Source organism: Scyliorhinus canicula, unplaced genomic scaffold (genome assembly GCF_902713615.1).
Source record: "Scyliorhinus canicula unplaced genomic scaffold, sScyCan1.1, whole genome shotgun sequence".
NCBI classification, from domain to species: Eukaryota; Metazoa; Chordata; class Chondrichthyes; order Carcharhiniformes; family Scyliorhinidae; genus Scyliorhinus; species Scyliorhinus canicula.
The window spans coordinates 1,373,776-1,398,249 of NW_024055760.1; the positions used below are offsets into that span (position 1 = coordinate 1,373,776).

The following is a 24,474-nucleotide window of genomic DNA, read 5'->3' on the forward strand; positions in this document are numbered from 1 at the left end:
CCTCCAACAAGTCCCAAACAAAGACGTGTTTGATAGGTGAATTGGACATTCTGAATTCTCACTCTGTGTACCTAAACAGGTGCCGGAATGTGGCGACTAGGGGATTTTCACAGTAACGTCATTGCAGTGTTAATGTAAGCCTCCTTGTGAGACTAATAAAGATTATAATGAATGGGCTAAAGGCCCTCTTTCCGTGCTGTAAAATTCTACGACTCTAAAGATAGAGATGGTATAGGGAGGGAGGGAATGACTTTATAGAGAAACTGGCAAAGCCACAACATTCACCAGCTCTAAGGACACACCTTAGCTCCCTTTCCAATCTGAAAGCAGCCTGAGCTGGATTTACATTCCCCTTAATTCATAATTGCTGGGTGATAATCCTGTACTTCCTTACCTCACACCACTGTAACAGCACCTTCACTACACAGACTGCAGCAACTGACCAAACATCACCTTCCCAGTTATTCGTGAAGGCACCGCCTTCCCAACCTGGCCCCTTGCCTGAAGTGTGGTGATCCTCAGGTCACATCACCACCGGTCAGCTCTCTCTCCCGGGACCAGGCCCTGCGTCACAGCCGCCATCTTGGAGAAGCAGAGCGCATGCGCTGGCGTCTTGGTTATGCCACCGCTGGTGGGCGGGACCTGAAGGTTTCTGTTCCCAGCCGGGTCCTAGTGCCGGTGCAAGATTTTCAAAGGGAAAACAGGTTTTTCATCCACTCGAACACATTGCAATAAGTTTTAAAACGTTTACCCACTCCCAGGCTGAAGCTGATGGATGTTTGTTGCCTGGAGGCATCTCTGGATTGCGTAGACATTCAATGTGAGAGGCTGCAGCCTCTATATAGCTACCTGAAGGGGGTTTTCCAAATGTTGATTACATTTCGTGGTCATTTCCAGTTCATTATCAAGATGTTTGTGTGATATTTTCTTACCCTCAGTGTTTTTTCTTTATTTAAAATACATTTCAGCAGCAAGCTTAATGGTGATTTTTAACGGATGGGAGATTATTTATTACCACACCCTTTCCCTGGATATTTGAACATCTCAGTCTCTCGTCTCTTTCACACTCACTGACACATACACAGGAATTAGGTAAAGGTCAAGTTGAAGCTATAATGATGAAAATGAATGTAGACTGCAATCTTTACATCGCTGCAGGTCTGTTGTCTTCTTGTTTAGCTGATCCTTTAGTTGGAGTGAAGCGTTTTTAGAAACAAATAATTTTCATGAGTCTCTGAAGCTTCTTGTAGATGAATAGCCAGGAGGTTGGTTCTCAGGTGGGCTTGGAAGCTGGAATAAGGTCAGTCCTGTGGCTGCACTGGGAGACATTCAGCTCTGCTGGTTAAGCTGGTTCCTGGTGCTTCAGATGCTTCTCACACACACATTTGCTTTGTTCAGGGTTTATTATACTGCATCCCTGACAATTAACTGCAGGATTAAAACTCTGAGACCCAGAACACCCCGATACAATAGCAGTTTACGATGCTCACTCACGCTTATCTCTGTCCCAATTCGAACTCATTCTCCTGTGTTCAATACGGCACTTGGAGACCAACAGTCCTGAGATTTCATATTCCTCAAATGCTGGTTCATCCTGACACAAGGAGACATTTAAACTTCACAGGTGGCTGCAACGTTTCCTTATTCAGGTCCATATTTAAATAAATATTGGTCACAGAATCGAATATTACCCACAGTTTATTGTCCATAATAACCTGTTAGGTTGCAGCCATCTTGACAGAGTTTGTGGATCTTAGTCTATCACATCTAGTACCCTTGTGCTGAACGTGACATCCTGAATCTACTATTGGGTCTTATTAAAACAGTACATTGTAGCTGGATGAGGACTTAGAGCGGTGGGGGGGGGGGGGGGGGGGGGTTACTCTGGCTGCCGACTTCAGTTCCGTGGTCTTGTCTATTCCCAGTGGCCCTACAGAGGCAGCATGTGGTATCCACCGGAACGCTTGATGCCTTCCACACCCAGTGGATACCTCAGCGGACAGAGTGTTTCAGAGACACTGGGAACAATATTCTGGTTCAGTTCGGAAGGTTCCCTACACTTTTGTTGGGACTTCTGGCTGATTTTGGTCTTTTATTTTGACTGGACCACATGCTTGGGGAAAGCATGAACAGAAAGAAGGTTCGATAGAAACTAGAATGATCTGTTGTGAATTTCTATCCTATTCTTACAGTGATCATTTTTGTAACCTTCTTTTTCAGGCATTAGAACGGGAGGATTGGCAACTGGGTAACTCCAACCAAATATAACATCAAGATCTGACAGTCACTCAATTCATTAGGATCAAAATATCACAAACTGTCAATGTACTTGTCTGTTCTGACTGTGGGAAGAGATTTCAAACATCAGTGTGACTGGAAACGCCCCGAGACCCACACACACCTGAGTGGGAGTGTTCCAGTGAACTGACTGGGGAAAGAGCTTCAACCAGTTACACAGCCTGAAAAATCACCTTGTTTCCTCTTGTGGGAGAGTCTGGGACCAGAGGGTATAATCTAAGAGTAAGGGATCTCAAATTTAGGACAGAGATGAGGATACATTTCTTCCATCAGAGGGTAGTGAATCTGTGGAATTCTTCAACTGGCATTCTGTCTCTGGAATTTACCAAAAATGTCAGAGGTGAAGGTGCCTTTACCCGGATGGGCCGCTTGGTGGCGCAGTGGCTCTTTCACTGAGGGGCCTTGAGTCCAGACACATCCCAGACAGGACTGGTGAGAAATATCTGTCTGGGAAAGGGGAGAGAACTGTATAATCGGGGGAAAGGATCAGTGCCGATGGACCTTAAAGAAAGGAGTTGAGATTAGTTTTATTTTCTTCATTTTTCATTCAATATTTATTAAAATTTCAGAGAAAATATTATACAAAAGTTTATTTTGAAGTTAACAAAAGGGAACATAACAATTGAGGGTCACAGTGAGAACAGAACTCATGCCCTCTGAGCTGCCAAATGTATGTACAACTGTAACAGACACAAGAGAGAACAGGAGCTCAACATAAAGGGAAGGCAACAGTTACATAAGGAACGAGATAAGATACTTATTTAGACATGACATTGAGGGAAATTATTAGCTACAACTACATTACAGCCAAAATCATCGCGCACATTTCAAACTGAAAACAGAAATACTGTCCATGATTGTCTCAGTTACAGATGCAGAATAATAAACTGAGAGAATTTTACTGTGAGAGACACCAAGAGGAGATATTGTATTTCTGTCACACACAGATCATAATAAACAGCTGAGGGAAATCTACAGCGTCCGAAAGTCAACTGATCACTCGATCTGTAAAAGAGAGAGAAAATAATAAAGCAGATATTTATGATCGGGGACATTGATGTCAGAGTTTTTAATCAATCAAACATTTAGCGATCTTTAAACGGCTTCTGTCAGTTTGAAGTGTGAGTGGATTGAATCTTCTCACCTTCACCAGAGTGACTGCAGCGCTGTAGGAAATGCTCAGGACGAACAGGGTGATGAATGTGGAAGCGGTTGTCCAGATGTTCCCGTTATCATCCTCATAGCCTTCAGTCCAGGTGTGGTCTGTGGTATCTTTGAGGATAGAATCCAATAAATATAATCAGATTGTTTATTAATCCAGGATATATTGTTAATATTCTCATTTAATTTTCTTTATCTGATCATTCATTCTCTAATATATTTTTCATTCCATAGCTACTGTAGAGTTCGTGATGCTCAACAAACGATCTCTCTAACTTTCTTTTTCCAATTTACGGGCAAGTTAGCGTGGCCAATCCACCTACCCTGTACATCTTTGGATTGTGGAGGTCAAACCCATGGACCAAGATCGAACCCAGGACCAAGATCGAACCCAGGTCCTTGGTGCCATGAGGCAGCAGTGCTAACCACTGCGCCACCATGCCACCCCTTGCCTGACATTTGTGTTTGTTCTTTAGCATTTGTCTGTGTGGATGGGGATCTCGTGTTTTGCGATCCTCTTCTTTTGTCTGACCAGATGTATGTAAAAATGCCATTGTGTGTTCATGTGCCAATGAGTACTGATCTGTTCATTTGTGTGTCAGCGCCTGTATGTATACTTTGTTTATCATCTATCAATGTGTACATGAGTGTCAAAGACCCAACGGAATGTGAGTCATACAGACCAATCTCATTTCTGAACGTTGGTGCCAAAATACTGGCCAAGATCCTAGCCAAAAGGCTGGAAGACTGCGTGCCAGAGGTGGTAGCAGAAGACCAGACAGGCTTTGTCAAAGGTAGACAGCTTACTTTGAACATTAGGCGCCTGCTGAACGTGATAATGACCCCATCCTGGGAGAGAACACAAGAGGTGATCGTCTCTCTAGATGCAGAAAAGGCCTTCGACAGGGTCGAATTGAAATACCTCACAGAGGCACTGGAGCGGTTCGGGCTTCACCTCCTGGGTAAAACTCCTACACAGCGCTCCCATGGCGAGCATATGGACAAACAACACCAACTCCCTATACTTCCAGCTGCACAGGGGCACCAGACAAGGATGCCCACTGTCCCCGCTGCTGTTCGCTCTAGCGATCGAGCCACTAGCAATTGCGCTCAGAGCGGCAAAAAGCTGGAGGGGGATCCAAAGGGGAGGTAGAGAGCACAGAGTCTCACTCTATGCAGATGATCTACTCCTCTACATTTCGGGCCCACAAAGCAGCATGGACGGAATCATCGCGCTCCTGAAAGAGTTTGGTGCCTTCTCGGGCTACAAACTCAATATGAGCAAAAGCAAGATCTTCCCAGTACACCCACAAGCCCAACACAAATTCCGCTACTTGGGGATCCAAATGGCCCATGACTGGAAAGGGATCCACAAATGGAACCTTACCAGTCTGACAGAGGAAGTAAAAAAGGACCTGTAAAGATGCATCTAGTAACTCTTCCAGTAGTGTCTGTCGTTGTGGTTGTGGGTACGTCCTTGCCTCCTTTCGTAGGAAGCTTTTTAATTGCAGGTACCTTAGCTCGTTCCCCCTGGCTAGCTGGAATTTCTCTGTCACTTCGCCCAGTGTCGCGATCCTCCCGTCCGTGTAGACTCGCGGGGAGAGTCCAGACGATCAAAATGGACGTGCTGCCCAGGTACCTCTTCCTATTCAGATCCATCCCCATCTACATCCCCAAGGCCTTTTTCAAAGCACTAGACAAACTAATCATGGCGTTTGTGTGGGTGGGTGGGGGGGGGGGGGGGGGGAATGCTAGGATCCCAAAGAAGGTCTTGCAAAAAACAAAATCCAGGGGGGGCTTGCCCTCCCAAACCTACAACTCTACCGCTGGGCGGCGATGGCTGAGCGTGTAAGGGGATGGATCAAAGAGCTAGAAGCCGAGTGGGTGCACGCGGAGGAGGCCTCCTGCATGTGGACCTCCCTCCGGGCCCTTGCCACGGCAGCACTCCCATCCCCACCCAAACAACACTCCAGCAGCCCGGTGGTAATAGCCACCCCCCCAATCATGGAACCAACTACGGCAGCAATTTGGCCTGACCAAAATGTCAGGTAAAGCTCCCATCTGCAACAACCATAGGTTCACGCCAGCGCTGACTGACGCCACCTTCAAAAGGTGGGGACAGGACAGGGGGACACTGACAGTCAGGAACCTATACACGGACGGGAGGATTGCGACACTGGGCGAAGTGACAGAGAAATTCCAGCTAGCCAGGGGGAACGAGCTAAGTTACCTGCAATTAAAAAGCTTCCTACGAAAGGAGACAAGGACGTACCCACAACCACAACGACAGACACTACTGGAAGAGTTACTAGACGCAAGCATACTAGACAAAAGAAACTGTAGCGACATGTATGACCAACTGGTAGAAGGGGCCGACACCGTACTGGACGCAACAAGAAGAAAGTGGGAGGAGGACCTGGGGATCGAAATAGGGTGGGGACTCTGGAGTGATGGACTGCATAGGGTCAACTCCACCTCCACATGCGCAAGGCTCAGCCTGACGCAACTAAAAGTGGTACATAGAGCCCACTTAATAAGAACCCGTATGAGTAGGTTCTTCCCAGAGGCGGAGGACAGATGTGAACGGTGCCAAAGAGGCCCGGCCAACCACGCCCACATGTTCTGGTCTTGCGCCAGACTGGTGGAGTACTGGACAGCCTTCTTCGAGGCTATGTCCAAAGTGGTGGGGGTGAGTGTGGAGCCATGCCCGAAAGTGGCGGTCTTCGGGGTTTCAGATCAGCCAGATCTATTCCTGGGGAGGAGTGCGGACGCCCTTGCCTTTGCCTCCCTGATTGCCCACCGTAGAATCCTGTTCAGCTGGCGGTCAGCAGCACCACCCAAAGCTGCAGACTGGCTGTCCGACCTCTCGGAATCTCTCCAAATGGAGAAAATCAAATTCGCCATCCGAGGGTCGGACGACGGCTTCCACAGAACGTGGGAGCCATTCACCCAATTGTTCCGGGACCTGTTCGAGCCAACAAACAAACAGAAGAGCAACCAGGTAGCCAAGAAACGGGAAAGTAGCCAAAGCATGTGAGGGAGAGATAGACCGGGAGAGGGGGGGGGGGGGGAGGGACAGCTAAATCTAAGAGGAAGGAAAGGCAAACCACAGGCTTGAGGGGGGGGGGGGGGAGGGGAGGGCAGAGGGGAGAGACAGGGAACAATAGAGGAGAGCCAGGGGAGGGAGAGGCAGGGAAACGTTAAAAAACTTGGCATCCACAGGAGCAGAGAAAATGGGGAAGACGGGAGGGCCGCAGAAGCGGAAGTGCGCACAAGACGACAACATCAGCGAAATCCATCCGGAAGAAGCAAGGGACAACACCACAAACGGATGCCTACATATGCGTGTAAATAACTTTGCCAAGGGTACTGAGCTGCCGCTGTTGAGTAGGGGCACAATACCGTCCACTGACTTTGCAGGGAAAATCAACACTTCAGCAGCAGCAGCGACCCATGGGGGGGGGGATGAGTGCCCCGATGCGAGGGGGTGGGAGGATTGAGGCACGTGGGGGTAACGTCTAGTAGATTGCTGATGTATACTCTCTTTATGCACTAGGTTAATGTTCACTAAGTTGCTGTGTTAAGATTATTACTATTTAATATGGAAAATTTTGCAAAACCTTAATTTAAAAGAAAACAGCAGCCCGGAAGGGGGGGGGGGGGGGGCGATTTATTTTCCTTTTTGTAAGGGGCGCATGCTCTATCCTGTATTGAATTTTGTGTTAATTTGCTAAACTGTTTATCGTTTAGCGGGTTACGTTGTTCTGTTCTGTTAGCACGTTGCCCTTCTTTCTTTGTATTATTTTCCTTTTTGGAGTGTTTTATAAACTTATTGAAAACTCTGAATAAATACATTTTTTTCAAAAATGTGTACATGAGTGTGTTATTTTTTTTTTTTCATAAACTTAGTGTACACCATTCATTTTTGTCCAATTAAGACGCAATTTAGCGTGTCCAATCCACCTAGCCTGCACATTTTGGGTTGTGGGCTCAAAACCCACGCAAACACGGGTAGAATGTGCACACTCCACACGGACAATGACCCAGAGCCGGGATTGGACATGTGATCTCGACGCCATGAGGCAGCAGGACTAATCCACTGCGCCACCATGCTGCCTTAATATGAGTCTGTTATTGAGTATGCTTATGTGTTGAAGTCTATGTTTATATATTAATGCCTGTGTTAATATGTGTTTGTACTTTCCTGCCTTGTAATATGTGTTATTGTGTCCTTTTGCGTTCAACATGCATGTCAATGTCTTAATGTTTGCGTCTGGATAAGCGCTTTTGTGCATGTATGATCATCATCATAGAATCCCCACAGTGCTGAACGAGGCCAATCAGCTCATCGAGTCAGCACCGACCCTCTGAAAGAGCACCCTATCAAGGTACATGCCCCCGCCCCACCCTCATAACCTCATAACATCACTTAACCTTTTGGATACTAAGGGGCAATGGAGCATGGCCAATCCACCTAAACTGCTCACCTTTGGACTGTGGGAGGAAACGGGATCACCCGGAGGATATCCATGCAGACACAGGAGAACGTGCAAACTCCACACAGACAGTCACCCAAGGCTGGAATTGAACCCAGCCTTTGGCACTGGGAGACAGCAGTGCTGTGTATGCGTTGATGAAAAAAAATGTACATTGCTATTGTCACGAGTAGGCTTCAAATGAAGTTACTGTGAAAAGCCCCTAGTCACCACATTCCGACGCCTGTTCGGGGAGGCTGTTACGGGAATCGAATCGTGCTGCTAGCCTGCTTGGTCTGCTTTCAAAGCCAGCGATTTAGCCCTGTGCTAAATGATGGTTATTTAAAACTATGTATTACTTGTGTATTGATGTCTCCATGTGCACTAATGTATATTCGTGTTAACATGTGTACGAGTCTGCTGACATATGTCGCTGTCTCTGGCGGGTAGGGTGCAATCAGTCAAGATGACGGTGCTCCCGAGATTTCTGTTCCTGTTCCAGTGCCTCCCCATCCTTATCCCGAAGGCCTTTTTCAGGCGGGTTAACAGGAGCATTACGGGGTTTGTGTGGGTGAACGGGGCCCCGAGGGTGTGAAGGGTGTTTTTGAGCGGGGCAGAGATGGGGGTGGGGGTGGGGGTGGGGGGCTGGCGCTGCCCAACCTCTGTGGGTATTATTGGGCTGCCAACGCAGTGATGGTGCGTAAGTGGGTAATGGAGGGGGAAGGGTCAGCATGGAGGAGGATGGAGATGGCGTCCTGTGTGGACACGAGCCAGGAGGCGCAGGTAACGTTGCCGCTGCTGCTCCCTCCAACGAGGTATACCATGAGCCCGGTGGTGGCGGCTACCCTCAAAATTTGGGGCAATGGAGACGGCACAGGGGGGAGGTGGGGCCTCGATGGGGCCACGATACGGGGGAACCACCGGTTTGTCCCGGGGAGAATTGATGGTGGGTTCTTGAGCTGGCACAGGGCAGGTGTTAGGAGGTTGAGGGACCTGTTTGTAGACGGGAAGTTTGCGAGCCTGGGTGAGCTGAAAGGGAGGTTCGGGCTCACCCGGGGAACACCTTTCGGTACATGTAGGTAAGGGCTTTTGTCAGGCGGCAGGTGGCGGAGTTCCCTCTGTTGCCGCCGCGTGGTGTCCAGGACAGGGTGCTCTCGGGTGTGTGAATTGGAGAGGGGAGGAGCTCGGCAACATACAAGTGATGCGGGAGGTAGACGAGGCCTCGGTGGAGGAGCTGAAGGGTAAATGGGAGGAGGAGCTGGGTGAGGAGATTGAGGAGGGGACGTGGGCGGACACCCTAGGAAGGGGGAACTCCTCTTCTTCTTGTGCGAGGCTTAGCCTCATACAGTTTAAGGTGCTGCATAGGGCTCACATGACCGGGATAAGGATGAGCCGGTTCTTTGGGAGCGAGAACAGGTGTATTAGGTGCTCAGGGAGCCCAGCAAACCATGTCCATATGTTCTGGGCATGCCCAGCACTGGGGGAATTTTGGAAAGGCGTAGCGGGGACGGTGTCGAGAGTGGTAGGATCCAGGGTCAAACCAGGCTGGGGACTCGAAATATTTGGGGTTGCAGAGGAGCCGGGAGTGCAGGAGGTGAAAGAGGCCAGTGTTCTGGCCTTTGCGCCCCTAATAGCCTGGCGGAGGATTCTTCTTCAGTGGAAGGATGCGAGACCCCCAAGCGTGGAGGCCTGGATCAATGGTATGGCGGGGTTTATTAAATTGGAAATGGTGAAATCTGCCCTAAGGGGATCAGTGCAGGGGTCCTTCAGGAGGTGGCAACCATTCCTGGATTTCCTGGCAGAACGGTAGGAAAAAGACCAGCAGCAGCAGCAACCCGGGGGCGGGGGTCCCTTTGTTTTGGGCTGAAGGGACGTGTATATTTGTTTTTTGCTAATGTCGGGCGTTAATTAATTTCTTATTTTTTGTATATGGGGGGGGGGTTGTTCTTTCTGTTTTTAGTATTTTCTATTATTGATATTTTGTGAAAATTTGAATAAAAATTATTTTTTTTAAAAAGAGTCTGCTGACATATGTCTACGTGTACCCCTAATTGTGGTATTGTGGATTATTGTCTCTGTCTTTAATTCTATACTTCTGTCATCGTGAAATTGTGCGATTGAATATGTTATTGGTTACATTTGTGTTTCATATTCTGATGTTAGTCTACTTGTCTGGTTTTATATGTTTGCGTTTGCATCTTTGTGTATCTGTGTGGACATGTTGGTGTTTGTGTATGTTTGTGTATGCTTGTGTGCCTGATTGTGTACGTATATTTGTATGTGTATGTGTCAATGTGTCTGTGTGAGTATAAACATGTGCTTTTCTGTGTTTGTCTGCATGTTTGTGCATTTCTGTACACGTTCGTGTGCGTTCTTGTGTCAATATATGTGTGGTTCGTTGTACCTGGGTGTATGTTTTGTGTGTGTTTCTGTGTGTGTGTGTGTTTGTGTCCATGTGTGCATGTATATATGTTTGTGGGAAAGGGGGTGTATGTATGTGTTGTGTTTAAGTCTGTTTAACTGTGTGTCTGTGTATTTGTATCCGCTGCCTGTAGCTTTGCCAGTTGTGGTATTATTGATAGCGATGTAGAATATGTTGAACTTTCTGCTAACAAATGTGTTTTCTGTGAGATGCAAGGTGACATCAGGTGACCGAATACAAAAATGCAAGGAGGTGCCTCAGGAGAGAACAATGAAAATCCAGGGAGAATCCAATCACCAGCCTGCATTTGGATTATGGCGAATCGGTTTTAGATACGGATAAGAGGAACAAGAGTGCAAAAAAAGGTAACATTCTGTTGCATAAATAGATAAATAAAGAACATCTTTATCATGATGGTCTTTTCACATCTTCAGGCAGTAAACGACAAACCGACTTGTAATGTCAGTAACTGAATGCTCAGAGTAGAGACTCGTCCGCTCTCAAACTCGCTGCTTGGGGATTGGGAGGACAGTGAGCTAATCATCTCTGGATAAAAGCAAGTTGCTGCTGATGCTGGAATCTGCTGAGATTTTTCCAGCATTTTCTCTTTGGAGTTAATAATCTCCCTCATTGGTCAGCTTGACAAATTCTCTTTGGGTTTCCCCCTGCTGAGGAGGTGGAGATACAGAGAGTTCACTCATCACCTTCCTCCTCTTTTCCTCGGGAACGTGGAGGTGAAATGGGTTAATATTGCCCCTCTCTCTTTTTGTTTGGGATTTGGGTGTACAGTGGATTATCTAATGCCCCTCCCACTCTGTTGCGGAAGTGGGGGAACAGTGGATTAAATATTTCCCCTCCCCTCTCTGTTGTTGAAGTGGGGGTACAGTGGATTAACTAATGAAATGAATGAAAATCGCATATTGTCACGAGTAGGCTTCAAGTGAAGTTACTGTGAAAAGCCCCTAGTCGCCACATTCCGGCCCCTGTTCGGGGAAGGTTGTTATGGGAATTGAACCGTGCTGCTGGCCTGCTTAGTCTGCATTCATAGCCAGCGACTTAGCCCTGTGCTAAACTGCCCTACCCCTTTCTGTTCGGGATGTGGGGGCACAGTAGATTAACTAATGCCCCTCCCCTCTTTTTGCTGGGGATGTGGGGTACAGTGGATTAACTAATGTTTCTCCCCTTCTCTGTTCGGGATGTGGGGTACAGTGGATTAACTAATGCCACTCCTCTCTCTCTTCGGATGTAGGGGTGCAGTGGATTAACCAATGCCCCTCCCCTCTCTGTGTCGGGATGTGGTGGTACAGTGGGTTAACTAATGCAACCTCCCCTCTCTGTTCGGGATGTTGGGGGTACAGTGATTTAACTAATGCCCCTCCCCCTCTCTCTGTTGGGGAAGTGTGGTACACTGTGTTAACAAACTCCCCTCCTGTATATGCTGTGTATTTGGGGATACAGTGTATTAAATACTTCACTCCCCACGCATTGGTGTGGAAGTGGGGTTACAGTGGGTTAACTAATATCCCTTCCTCTTTGTTAGGGAATTGGGGTGCAGTGCATTTACGAATACCTCTTCCCCTCTCTTTTTTGGGGTAAATGTGGACAGAGTGGATTAACTAAAGCCTCCCCCCCCCTCTCTGTTGGGGATGTGGGGGTACAGTGGGATTAACTAATTACCCTCCGCCTCTCTCTGTTGTTGAAGTGGGGGTAACCGTGGATTAAATAATTCCCCTCCTCTCTCTCTTTTGAGGAAGTGAGCACACAGAGGATAAAGGAATGCCCCTCCTCCTCTCTCTCTTGGGAAAGTAGGGGTACAGTGGATTAACCAAAGGCCCTCTCACTCTCTTTGTTGTGGAAGTGGGGTACAGTGGATTAACTAAAGGCCCTCTCCTCTTTCTGTGGGAGAGTGGGGGTACAGTGCATTAACTAAAGACCCTCCGCCTCTCTCTCTGGGGAGAGTGGGGAACAGTGGATTAACTAAAGGCCCGCCTCCTCTTTTCTGTGGGGAGAGTGGGGGTACAGTGCATTAACTAAAGACCCTCCGCCTCTCTCTGTGGGGAGAGTGGGGGTACAGTTGCATTAACTAACAGACCCTCCGCCTCTCTCTGTGGGGAGAGTAGGGGTACAGTGTATTAACTAAGACCCTCTGCCTCTCTCTCTGGGAGAGTGGGGGTACAGTGCATTAACTAAGGCACACCGCCTATCTCTTTCCAGGGAAGTGTGTGTACAGTGGGTTAACTGATCCCCCTCCCAATCTCATTTTTCTGGAAGTGGGATATTGTGAATTAAACTAAAGGCCCTCCGCCTCTCTCTGTTGTTGAAGTGGGGGTACCGTGGATTAAATAATTCCCCTCCTCTCTCTCTCTTTTGAAGAAGTGAGCACACAGAGGTAAAGGAAAGCCCCTCCTCCTCTCTCTCTTGGGAAAGTAGGGGTGCAGTGGATTAACCAAAGGCCCTCTCACTCTCTTTGTTGGGACAGTGGGGGTACGGTGGATTAACTAAAGGCCCTCCGCCTCTTCTGTGGGGAAAGTGGGGATACAGTGAATGAACAAAAGGGACTCCACCTATCTCTTTCTTGGGAAGTGGTTATAGTGGATTAACTAAAGGCCCTCCCACTCTCTTTTTGTGGAGGTGGGGTACAGTGGATTACCTAAAGGCCCTCCGCCTCTGTTGGGAAAGTGTGGGTACAGTGGGTTAATCATTTCCCGATACCTCTCCTTTGATGGCGAATTGTTGGTCCATGTTTCTGTTTGTTCCTCAATTCAGCTTGTAGTGGGTGTGAGACAGCAACTTAAAGCTGAAATCAATTTTAAAGGGATGGACAATGAGAGAAGCAGGAACACCGAGATCCAAATGTGATGGATTTGTTTGTCTGAAATGAAAAATTGTCCGATTTCTCCTCAGCCGGAGGAAATTCAATGAAGATATTTTGCTGAATCCTGGAATGAAATGAGATTTACTCTGTCTCTAACCCAGGGTGTATCTGAGCTGGGAGCACTGGTTGTATCAGACTTGGGGCCGAGACCTGTAGAAATCCGAGTCTCATTGAACAGATCTGATATCAGCAAAGTGGAAGCAACCATTAATTAAGGGCGCTGTACATTTAAATCACAATTGGAGGGAAAATAACTTTATTATTTTATTTTAGTTCAAAATATAACCAATGGATTCTCATTGACATGAATTAACGGTGTCCATCAGAGCGAGGGATAATGTTCACAAAACTGGGTTTACCGCTGGATTATTAACCGTTCTGTGATGATCTTCAAGGGGATGGCTTCATGTCCCACCACACAGGAGTAATAAGCGCCGCTGGCCCACTCCTCCGCTGCAAGGGATAACAGGCTGTACATGAAGAAGAGCTATTGCCGTTCTCCTACGCCATCACCTCGGTGTTCTTGTAGTTGCCGGGATTCACCGGCTTGTCATTGACGTCCACTTGACGAAGATCTCTCGGGGGGAGAAACCTCTCACTAAGCAGCTGAGGGAGGCGAATCTCTGAGGCGGAGACGTCTTCAGCCGAGGGGCGGAGGACAGAGACGGATTGCGTTCCCGCGGATTGGATCTGCAGAAATGTACAATAATGTTAATAAAATGGGGAATTCCGAGGACAATGGAACCGCGGGTTAGATGTGAGAGAATGTGTTTTGTGTTGGATTTTAAAGGTTCCATTTCCACTTGGGATCTGTCCGGCGTTCCCAGCTCGGAGCAGAGGTGGCACATCCTTTTCCCTGAGACTTTACGGATATTGAATTTGAAAGTTTCAGAAAGTATACAGCAGGGAAACAGGCCATTCGGCCCAACTGTTCTGTGCTGGTGTATAAACTCCACACCTGGCTCCTCCCACCTTACTCCCAGAGGATTGGAAAACTGCCAATGTAACACCCTTATTCAAAGGGGAGGGAGTAAAAAACAGGTAACAATAGGCCAGTGACCTGTCAGTGGAGAACGGTGAGAGTCCATTATAACGTTTCTAATAGCTGAGCATTTCAAAATACACAATATAATCAAACAGAGTCAGCAGGGCTTTGTGAAAGGTAAATCATGCCTGAAAGCTTTATTGCCCTTATTTGAGGTGATAACGAGAAGGCAAGAGAGAGGGGGGGGGGGGGGGCAGTAGATGTACTATACATGTATTTCAAAACTGTGTTTAATAAATGAATGTACTATTCCCATGTTTACAGATGACAAAATATATGTAGAAAGCCAGGTGGTGAGGATTACAGAATATCCACAGAGGGACAGAGGCAGCTTAAGTTACTGAATAAAAACTTGGCAGATGGAACATAATGTAGGAAAATGTGAGGTTATAATTTGGCAGGAGGAAGAACATAACGGAATATTATTTACATGGAGAAAGACTGGAGAAAGCTGAAGTAACGGGGGAATTGTGAGTCCTCCTGCAGAAACCACAAAAAGCAAGTTCTGCAGGTAATATGGAGACAAATTGAATGTTGACATTTATTTCAAACGGAATAGAATATAACATGGGGAGGTCGAGCTAAAACTATACAAAGCATTAGTTAGACGACACCTGGTGTACTTTGAATAGTTTTGGTGCCCTTATCTAAGGAAGACAGATTGGTTTTGAAGGCAGTCCAGAGAAGGATCACGAGGCTGATCCCGAGTATGGAGGGAGTTTCTTATGGGGAGAGTTGTTCTTATTGGAGTTTAGAGGAATGAAGGCGACATAATTGAGACATGAAAGATTCTCAGGGAGCTTCTTAGGATAGACGCTGAGAGGTTGTTTTTCCCCTTGTGGGAGGCGTCAAGGAGCAGCGTGAATGATCGTCAAAATAAGGGTTCGCCCATTTCAGACAGAGATGAGAAGGAAATTTCCTCTCTCAGAGGGTAGGGAGCTGTGGAATTATTTAAGCGCAGGGGGCTGTAGATTCTGGGGTGTCAGTATGTTCAAGTTGAGAGAGACATATTTTAAATCAGTAAAGGCGTCAAGACGATTTTGGAGATTAGGCGGGAAGAGGAGTTGAAGGTTATCACAGCAGATCAGTCATGATCTCACTGAAGGCTGGACCGGTGTTTTATGGGCCCAAAGGCCTACATCTGCTCCTAAGTCTTGTGGTCTATAGTCTCGCTCCGTCTAAACCCAATATCACTACTTTTAATTCATTGTTCATTCATCTGCATATCAATTTCCACCTTAAACTCTAAACGCCTAGTTTTTAGTGTAGCGGAATTACCTATCTGGATAGAGCAGCCCGTAGCACAAGCCCTTGGCTTGACAACGCCAGGGTCCCAGTTTCGATTCCCTGCTGGGAGTCTGCACGTTCCCCCCGTGGCTGCGTGGGTTTCCTCCGGGTGCTCCGGTTTCTTCTCACATTCTAAAGACGTGCAGGTTAGGTGGATTGGCCATGCTAAATTGCCCTTTGTGACCAAAAAACGTTAGGTGCGGTTATTGGGTTACGGGGATTGGATGGAAGTGAGGGCTTAAGTGGGTCGGTGCAAACTCGATGGGGCGAACGGCCTCCTTCTGCACTGGTATGTTCTAGACTGTAATACTAAATATTGACCGCACTGACACTAGAAATAGAACACAATGGCTCACTTATTGCTTCAGTCTCACGGCTCACCTATGTTTTTGTGAATTGAAATTCTTAAAGGAGTTGGCAGGTCTTGATGGCTCGCCACACAGCCAAACACAGCCCCACTCAGCCAGGCTTGTGTCGAGATGTTTAATTTTGCTGACCACGCTCTCAGTATCTGCCCCAGGCTGGTCGGCAATCTCTGATTTCAGCGGCTTCTTCGCTTCACTCAAGGACACATTGACTCCATAGGGAGCATTCGAATGACGCAGGTTAAGGTTACAGTCCGCCTCCAGTAAGACCTGTTATATTGGCGGTCGGCAGTATTGTTATGAGGCATCAGTGCGACGGAAGGATCTGCGAATGAAAAAAAATGGAAATCACCCAGATTTTCATCTTCAGAATCAGGACAGCAGGATTCAGCCTTCACTCAATAAATGGGAATAAATCAACTTCGAAACTTCTAAATATCGCCATTAATCTTTTATACACAACGGAAAACCAGTTCGGTCAGTGTAAACTATTCTCATTGTGAAATACAATCAGCCCGATGCCATTCTAATGAATCAGTATTGCAGCATTGCCAATACAAATATTCCAGTCCTGATCTCAGGAACCTAACACTGAAGGCTGATTTATAAATGGGTTGGATGAAATTTCCAACACTTTCGTCCCGGAGCTGTTATCAGTAATGTGTTTCAGACACCCACTGACTCTCAAATATAACCAGCTGTCTCAGGATAAAGCTGATATCAAGTCCACCTCACTTACTAAATGACTTCAAATTAGAGCGAAACATTTATTTCTATACTGATCAAATCCTGAATGGTGAGCAATCCTAATGCAGCTCTTACATCAGAATGAAACAAACTACATGGCAGTAAATTAGAAGTTATTCTGTGCTTTGTAATAACTTCAGTAAATTCCTGATTTTGATTAACATCAGAGTTCAGGATTTATTGTTTCCTCTGTTTGTGTCTCTTACCAGACGCGGTGATGTTGTGACTTTGGGTGACCTCTTGATGAGTGACCTGGCAGGTATAGACCGCTTTGCTGAACCATTCCCCAGCGGAGACTGTCAGCCGACTGCTCGCCGAGAAGTTCCCGTTCACTTCACAGGCGGAAGAGGTGACAATTCGTGAACCCATGGCTTGTCCATTCTTCAGCCAATTCACCGTCATTGAATTTGGCTGGAAATCGTTAATTGAACAGACGATGGTTGCAAATTTCTGTCTTGTGATTTCTTCATTCGAACTCACGGTGAGGAAAACATGTGGAGGGACACCAGGCGGGCCTTCAAGAAACACAATTTAGACATTTCTTGCAGAAGATGGTGTGACAAATAAAATGATTTATTATATTTAACAGCTTCTCTGCGGTCAATATTTTCCTCAGGAATCAGAACGGCACACTTTACCATAAATATGTTATAGCCAAAGGTTTAAATAAAGTAATCACAGCGGTTCTGCTTCGCACAGTTTCCACAACACTTACATGTCATTCCAATGCTCTTGTCTGAGCCGCTGTGTCGAACCTCACAGCTGTTTGCTGCATCCCCCCTCTGACTCGGTGATGGTTAACTGGCTGCTCAGGGTGTAGGTTCCCTTCCTGTTTCTCACTGACGGGTTTCTTAACTCCAGTGGTGATCTGCTGCCCATCTTTCTTCCAGGTAAGGCTGGTGATTTCTGGGGAGTAGTCCATCGCCAAACAGACAAAGGTCACGGAGCCGTCGGTGTTATGTTGCTGACAGGAGGAGACCAGGCTGTAGAGAGTGGGCGGAGACGGTGTCACTGGGAGAGAATGGCCCATTCAACAAGTTAGACTCTGGTATTTATGATTTTAACTAACCAAACATTTCAAAATTTGACCCTTGCAGCAACATTTTCCAATTAAATCCTACATCCATATGGAAGCTTTTATTAGTTCTATCGTTTGGGAATCACCAACTTTTTGTCCCCTCTTTAGAAACTCACATCGCCGTCTCCGTCTCTATCAGATGACAAAAAATAACATTTAGATGCCATCTGAATGGTGTAACTTTCATTAGATTGAAAAAGTGGAGCAGAGGATTTCCCCATTATTTCAGCCACCATGTAAAATCAAATGTAAATATCGTCACAGCCCGGGAGACTACTCTCTCCTGAGAGCTGACTGGTGGTGATTTAACCTGAGGGTCACCACACAGTAGGCGAGGGGGAAGGTTGAGAATGGGGGTCTTTATAAATAACCTCAGCCGGTACAGCGATTGAACCCGCGCTGTTGGGATCGCTCTTCATCACGAACTAGCCGTCCAGCTAACTGAGCTGTATACGTCACAATCCAGCTAACTAAGCTGGGGACGTCACCATTCAGCGAACTGGGTTGTGTACATCTCAATCCAGCTAACTGAGCTGTGTACGTCACAATCCAGCTAACTGAGCTGTGTACGTCACAATCCAGCTAACTAAGCTGTGTCCGTCACAATCCAGCTAACTAAGCTGTGTCCGGCACCATCCAGTTAACTGATCTGTATACGTCACAATCCAGATAACTGAGCTGTGTACGTCACAATCCAGCGAACTGAGCTGTGTCTGTCACAATCCAGCTAACTGAGCTGTGGACGTCACAATCCAGCTAACTGATCTGTATACGTCAGAATCAAATTAACTGAGCTGTGTGCGTCACAATCCAGCTAACTGAGCTGTGGACGTCACAGTCAACAGCACTTTGTGGTAAAAAAAGGTTGTCTCATCAATTACATCCTTGTAGTTTTGGAAATTGCCTGTGTTCAAACTGATGGCTGCCCCTCCTCTCTGCGCCTCACTACTCCCTCTCCAAAACAAAGAATAGTGACGTTGCTTCAATATACCTTCGGAATGCACACATGTAATTACAATAAAACTCTAAATTTGAGTAATTGGAACATTCTCTAATTTTGGAATCATGCAAATTGACAGCAGGAGTCGGGCATTAGGTCAGTCGAGCCTCCTCATGAGATAATGGCTGTGCTTATAGTGGTGGTAACTTCACGTTGCCACTGAGAACGGGATGTCTGCAATTCCCCCCGCACCCGCCGACTCGCCGTTCTCTCTGCGTGTTCTCCAATCACTCTGCTTCTCGATCTCTGCACCTTTCTCTGCACCTTTCGCTTGCTCCCTTTGTTTTCTTTCAGCTCTCTGCCCGTTTCCCCGGCTCTCTGTGCTTTCCTCTGTATCTCTGGACTATCCCGCGACTCTCGACACATCGCGTCTCTTTATGCTTTGCCCATGTGCTCTGCACATTTCCCTGTTCCTTGGAGTTTTTCCCGGTTCCTGGCACCTTTCCGCCGACTCTTTGAGCTTTTCGTCAGCACTACGCGCTTTACCCTGATTCTTATCGTTTATTGCCCACTCCATGGATATTGTTCCGATCTCTGCACTTCTCCGGCTCTCACACCCTCCCTCTGCTTGTCCCTTTCCCCCCCCCCCAATCTCCGTGCTTGCCCTCCGACCCCCCCTCCCCCCCCCCCCCCCCCATCTTTGCCCTTTCCCGGCTTCCTTGTTCTTTTCCCTAGGGTTTTCTCCCGGCTCCCTGAACTTCCCTCTGGTTCTCGCCACTCCAGCCTCATGCAGCCACATTCTGGTACCATTCGTGCTCAGGTCTCGCTCTAGTTCCCTCTCCTTGCGGACCTTAACCCGCTGAGTTAGTGAGCGTGAGAAGAGATGTTGAGTGAGTAACTGAGTGAGGGTAGGAGAGTGATTGCGGGCGAGAGTTGGGTGATTGAGGATGTCTGGGTGTGGATGAGAGGGAGAGAATGGGGGATTTACGGAGGGAGGTTACATGAGTGAGGACGAATCACTGAGGATGAGTCAGTCAGGGTGGTTCAGGGAGAGTCAGTGAGGTGGAGAATGAATAAGGCTGAGTGAGTGAAGTTGGGGGTGAGTTATTGAGGGTGGGTAGGTTACTGCAGGTGACAGTGAATGTGAGTGAATTATGGTGCATAAGGGAGGATGAATGAGTGATGCTGGCTGCGTCAGGCTGGATGACTGCTGGTGAGTGAATGGAGTGGATGAATCGGTGAGGAGGGGGTCAGTAAACACGCATGACGTTGGGTGGGTGAGGGTAAATGAGAATGTAGGAGTGTGGCTAAATGAGCGAGGTGTGTCACTGGGAATTAGTGGGTGAGCGTGGATAAGCGAGAGTATACGATGGTGATTGAGCCAGTGAGCGTAAGTCAGGGAATGGGTGTGGATGGATGAGGGTGAGTGTGAGTGAATGAGTGTGGGTGCGTGAGTGAGCGAGGGTTATTGAGTGTAGCCATCTGGGATGGCCACGTCCCGATAACAAAATGGACACTTTGCAAAGAATGGAAGGAAAATGGACAATACTGAGAAAGCAAGCAGGTGTAAGGTTTGTCTATTGATTGGAGCTGTAGCTCCCAGACAAGACCGATACTGCAAAGCCATTACCATATTAATGAGCCATCTCCGGGGACAAAATAGTAAAGTTTAGGCAAACGATACTAAAGCAGAGACCCTGGCGTCAGAGGAGACTAGAACAAAGTAGGCCAACGGCCACCTCGGACACGCCCAGCATTCAGAGCACCCACCCATTTATTGGAGGAAATCGATAGGAATGATCAAGATGTGGTCCAATTAATTGGAACCAAGTTCAAGGACCGCCCAAAAGCGCGCAAAGCCCCTTTTGGGTATAAGAAGAAGCCCCCAAGAGAGAATTGCTCTCTTGGCCTTGGCTCTCAGCGAGGAGAGGCCTGCTTAGCAGCTGCACCAGAACAAGTAAGTCCAAAGTCAACGCACGCTACGAGTCAGACGCTCTTAGCTGCTATTCCATACCAGCTCGACCCCAGCTGCCTCAGAACCAGACAGCGGCCATTGTTCCTCTGAGTGGGTGGGCGCCCAAAGCTAAGTATAGGCTTTAGTAGTGATAGTTTAGTTAGTAGAGTTTGTGCACAAGTATATTTGACTGTGTGTGTAAATAAATGAGCATTGATTTCGAACTTACTAACTGGTGTATCGAGTCCTTGATCAGTATTTGGTTTTGAACCTTGTGGCGGTATCGAAAGATACTCTTGAGCAAACGTAATTAGAATTAAGGAAGGCGACCATATTGACCGCCATAAACAGAGCCAATTTAAGAGAGAACACAACGAGCAACATGAGTGAGAGTGAGTGAGTGTTGTTGAATACGTGCGGTTAATGAGGGTTAATGAATGAGGGCGAGTGAGTGTAGGAAAAAAACTTAGGTGCATGAATGTGCATTAGTGAGGGTGGCTGTGTGGGGGTATGAGGGAACGTGGGTGAGTGAGCATGCGTGAGTGAGGATGGGAAAGGGTGAAGGCTATGAGGAGGATGGGCGAGAGAGACGTTGTGAGTGATGCTGTGTGTATGAATCTGTGAGGGTGACAGAGGCTGGCTGACTAAGTGAGGGTGAGAGCCTGAATGATGTTGAGTAAGTGAGGGTGGATTAGTGGATAAGGATGGGTTAGTGAGGGAGAGTGAGCGAGGGTGCATGGGATGGGTGAGTGAGAGTGAGCAAGTAAGGTTGGGCAAGTAACGGTGAGACAATGAGGGTGAGTGAGTGATGGTGAGTGAGGGTGGTTGAGTGAGTGATGGTTAATGAGTTAGAGTGGGTGAGTACGGGTGGCTGAAAGAGGGTGTGTAGGTGAGTGAGGAAGAGTGATGGATTAAGGGTGCGTGAGTGGTGGTCAATGAGTAGGGTGTGCCTGGGAATGTGGGTGAGAGAGGGTGGGTGGGTGAAGGTAGGTGAGTGATGGTGAGTAAGTGAGGGCAAATGAATGAGTGAAGGTGAGTGAAGGCGAGTGAATGAGTGAAGGTAGTGAGTGAGGGCAAGTGGATGAGTGAAGGTAGGTGAGTGAGGGCAAGTGGATGAGTGAAGGTAGGTGAGTGTGAGTGACCGTGGATGAGTGATCATTCCAAGCCCATTAGGACAATGTTTCTCTGGATGATTTTCCGCTCAGGCTCAGCTTTCTGTTTCCAACATTCCAACATGGCAACATAGGCCAACATTTATTTCCCATTCCGAATTGACCTTGAGAAGTTGTTGGGAAGCTGTCTTCTTCAACCACTGTCGTCCATGTGCTGCTGTACCAGAGGCAGTTTTGAACCAGCTGCTTTAATGCCGGTGAAATTTCATGTTGCACAGTGAAGGAAAGGTCATTTTGAAATCATGATGCTGAGTGACTCGGAGCTGAGCTTCCAGTTGGCGGTGTTCCCATGTGTCTGCTGTCCTCGTGCAGACAGTCGCTGTCATGGGTTTGGAAGGCGCTGTCTAAAGAGACTTGATGAGGTTCTGCAATGGATCTTTAGAAGATGGGCGGGTTTTGGGGAGTCAGGAGTTGAGTTTCAGCCACAGGATTCCTCGCCTCTGACATGTTTTGTAGCCACAACATTTTCATGGCTCGCCCAGATCACTTTCTCGTCCATGTTAACCCCCAGGATGTTGCTAGAGGCGGATTTAATGATGGCAACGACGTTCAATGTCAAGGGGCGATGGTAAGATCCGCCGGAGATGGTCATTGCCTTCAATTGTGTGACGTGAATGTTACTTACCACTTGGCAGCCAGAGCCTGGATATAGCCCCTATCTTGCTTTGTTTACACATATACCTCTTCAGTCACTGCGCAGTTGCAAGTGGTACTGAACAAGGTGCAATCTTCTTCGAACAACCCCATTCCTGACCTTATGATAGAAGGAAGATCATTGAATGAGAAGCTGAATTGGTTGGGTTAGGACACTGCCCTGAGGAACCCTTACAGTGATACCCTGGAATTGAGATTATTGACGTCCAGCAACGGAAATCATCTGCCTTGGTGCTAGTTATGACTCCAACCAGCCCAGATTGTTCGCTTGATTCCCATTGATTCCGTTGCTGCTTGGGCTGTTTGAGGCCACTCTTGTTCAAATGCTGCCTTGATATCAAAGTCAGTCACTCACACCTGTGTGCCTGAGAGGAAGAGTGTGTGTGTGACAGACTGTAGGTGTTTCTCTGAGAGTATGTCCGTGTATATGTGTGCGCATGCGTGTGTGTGTGAATCTGTGCGTGTCCCTGTGAGAGATAGATCAAGAGAGTGGATGTGAAAGAGTGTTTGTGTGAGTTTGTGTGTGAAAGAGTATCTGTGTGTGAGATACAGAATTTGTGTGCATGTGCGAGGATGTGTGCGCCTGAGGGAGCAAAACAATATACCCAAGAGAGAGTATCTGAGCAAGAGCGAGTGTGTGAATGAGAGCGTGTGTCCGAGAGCGTTGAGTATGAGTAAGAGAGACAACGTAGTAAGAGAGTGTGTGAGTGAGAGAGTCTGTGAGAGAGGAATATAATGTGCGTGAAAGTGAGAGCGAGTGATAATGTACCCGTGTGTGTTTGCGAGAGTGTGTGATTTCTACTGTTATTGTGAGAGACTTCGTGTGAGTGTCTGAGAGAGTATGCATGTGCGTTTGAGAGATTGCGTGTTGTAAATAATAGTTTAAAGTGTGTGAGAGAGAATGCATATACGAGAGAATGTGTGTGAAAGAGAGAGAGAAAATAATGTGCTTGTGTGTGAAAGAACGTGTGACAGGGTGTTCGAGTGAGAGAGTTGGAGAGGGAAGAGCATGAAGTAGAATGGGTGTGTGAGGCAGTTGTGTCTGTGTGACCGAGTGTGTGTGAGAGAGTGTGTGTGAGAGAGTGTGTGTTTTGAAGAGCTACTGCGTACATCAGAGTGTCTGTATGAGAGATAGTATATCTGTGTGCTTGAGGGAAAGTGAATCTTATGAGAGCGAGGGAGTATGGGAGAGAGAAACAATGTGCGCTTAAGAGAGCACCGACTTGAGAGAGACTGTGAGAGGCAACTGCGCGAGAGATATTGTGAAATAGCTTGTGTGAGAGAGAGGTGTGTCTGTGCGTGTGAGAGAATATGCGTGTGGGAGAGAGGCAGGGAACGTGTGAGTAAACGTCTCTGTGCGAGACGGAGAGAGATTGTGTGCGTGAGTGAGTGCATGTCCCTAAGTGAGAGAGAAGGAGCGTGGGAATGTGTGTGTTTGTGTGTGTGGGTGATAGAGGGCGAGAGTGCGCATGAGTGAGAGAAAGGACGGACAAGGAGACGTTTGTGTGTGAAGGAAGATTGTGAGAGAGGTGACGTGTATGCGTGAGGACAGGTACTGTTTATGTGAGAGTGTGTGTGAGACCCATTATGAGAGCGGGAAACAAAGTATGTGTGAGAGAGTGAGTGTGTAAGAGAAAGTGTGTGCGTGTGTGACAGCGTGTGTGAGAGAGACAGGATGCGTGGGAGAGAGTTTGGGGGAGTGAGTGCGTGAAAGTGAGTGAGAAATTGTGTGCCTTTATCTGGGAGAGTGCATGTGAGGAACAGAAAGAGCATGTGAGAGAATCTGTACGTGAGACTGAGTGCGTGTATCTGACAGAGAGTATATGAGAGAGGGGTAGTGTGCGTGAAAGAGGGTGGGTCAGAGAGAAAATGTACGTGCGAGAGTGTGGATTTGTTAACTTGGGAGTTTGCCTGTGTAGAGAGTGTGAGTTTGTGCGTGTTAGTTTGTGCCTGTGTGAGTGTATAGGAGAACGAGTGTATGTATTTGTGTTTTGAGAGAGT

At 47.4% G+C, this 24,474-nt stretch overlaps 1 pseudogene; it reads right to left on the bottom strand.

The window, feature by feature from the left end:
- Positions 1 to 13,586: 13,586 nt before the first annotated feature.
- The window catches only part of LOC119960971, a 35,320-nt pseudogene continuing 24,432 nt past the window's right edge, over positions 13,587 to 24,474 (bottom strand).